The following is a 2,261-nucleotide window of genomic DNA, read 5'->3' as shown; positions in this document are numbered from 1 at the left end:
GGCTGGCCTCAACTTAAATAGAAAGTTGTGGCCCCATTTTAGAAATCGAGAAATGGCCCCTGGCTGGGAAAATTGACATGGAATGTAGTAGAAGGGGGCAGGTTAGAGGTACCTTGACCCCCTGGGTGCAATATGGGGGTCTGTGTACGACTCCTGATGGGTACGAAAATACCCCGAAATAAAACTTTTTCCACGTGCCAGGGTTTGTGAATCGCCACAACACTCAGTGCGGCAGCCCGTGTAATACTGCAGCAGATTTTTGAATTTGGCCTAAAATTAAAAAAATATACATTCGCAACCTCACTCAGACACTAATGCACCCACTCAGAAACCCCGTCAGACACTCACACACTCACTGGCAAATCCACTCAGATATTCACGCATCTACTTCAAGACCCACTCGGACACTCAGGCAACCACTGACAGACCCACTCAGGCACTCAATCACCTGCTCACAGACCCACTCAGACATTCTTACACCTACTCATAGACCCACTCAGACACTCTCACACCTGCTCAGAGACCCACTCAGACACTCTCACACCCATTTCCAGACCCACTCGGACACTCACACACCCACTGTCAGACCCACTCAGACACTCCCATACCCACTCACACATCCAACGGCAGGCCCACTTACACATTCACACACCCACTCACATACCCCCTCAGACACTCTTACACCCACTCAGAGACCAACTCAGACACTCACGCACCCACTCCCAGACCCACTCAGCCATGTATGCTCTCACTCACAAACCTACCCATACACTCTCATACATACTCAGAGACCCACCAAGATACTCTCACACCCACTCAGAGAGCTACTCAGACACCCACACACCCACTGGAAGATCCACTCAGATACTCATACACCCACTCACAGACCCACTCAGACACTCTCACACTCACTCAAACACCTATGCACCCACTCACAGACCCCTTCAGACACTCATGTACCCTCTCACAAACCCACTCACACCCACTCAGACACTCTCATACCAATTCACAGACCCACTCAGACACTCACACACCCACTGGCAGACCCATGCAGACACTCTCATGCTCACTCACAGACACTCTTGGATACCTTTGCTCCCACTCAGAAACTCACTCAGATACTCACTGGCAGACTCACTCAGACACTCACACACCCACTGGCAGACCCACTCAGACACTCACACACCCACTCATAAACCAAATCAGACACTCTCAAACCCACTCAGAGACCCACTTAGATACTCTCACACCCACTCACAGACCCCTTCTTATACTCACACACCCACTGGCAGAGCTACCCAGACACATACCCACTCACAGGCCCACTTAGGCACTCATGCACCCACTGGCACACCCATTCAGAAACTCATGCACCCACTCAGACACACACTCAGACACTTACACACTCACTCAGACACTCACACACCCATTGGTAGACCTACTCAGACACTCTCACACCACTCAGAAACCCACTCAGACACTCATTCACCTACTCACAGACCCACTCAGACACTCACACACAACACTCAGAGAACTACTCAGGCGCTCACACACCCACCCACTCTTAGACCCATTGAGACACTCACATACCTAATGGTAGACCCACTGAGACACTCTCACACCCACTCACAGACCCACTGAGACACTCTCACACCCACTCAGACACTCATGCACCTGTTGACAGACCCACTCAGACACTCATGCACCCACTCAAAGACCAGATCTACTCAGATACTGAAATGCCCACTGGCAGACCCACTCAGAAACACTCACATCTCACAGACCTATTTAGACACTCACAGACCCACTCACAGACCCATTCAGACACTCACACACTCATTGACAGACCAACTCAGGCACTCACACACCCACTGGCAGACCCACTCAGACACTAACCCACACAGTCAATAACCCACTCAGACACTCTCACACCCACCCAAAGACCCACTCAGACACTCTAACACCTACTCACAAACCCACTCAGATACTCTGACATCCACACTCAGACACTCACATACTCACTGGCAGACCCACTCAGATACTCTCACACCCACTCATGGACCCATTCAGATACTCATGTACCACTGGCAGATCTACTCACACACTCATGGGCCTACTCAGAAACCTACTCAGACACTCACACACCCACTCACAGACCTACTTAGACACTCACACACCTACTGGCTGACTTACTCAGACACTCTCGCAACCACTCACAGATCCACTTAGACACTCAAACACACACTTACAAACCCACTCAG

The sequence above is a fragment of the Triturus cristatus genome, chromosome 9, assembly GCF_964204655.1.
Source record: "Triturus cristatus chromosome 9, aTriCri1.1, whole genome shotgun sequence".
Lineage (NCBI taxonomy): Eukaryota > Metazoa > Chordata > Amphibia > Caudata > Salamandridae > Triturus > Triturus cristatus.
Note: the sequence above shows the minus strand (reverse complement) of the source record.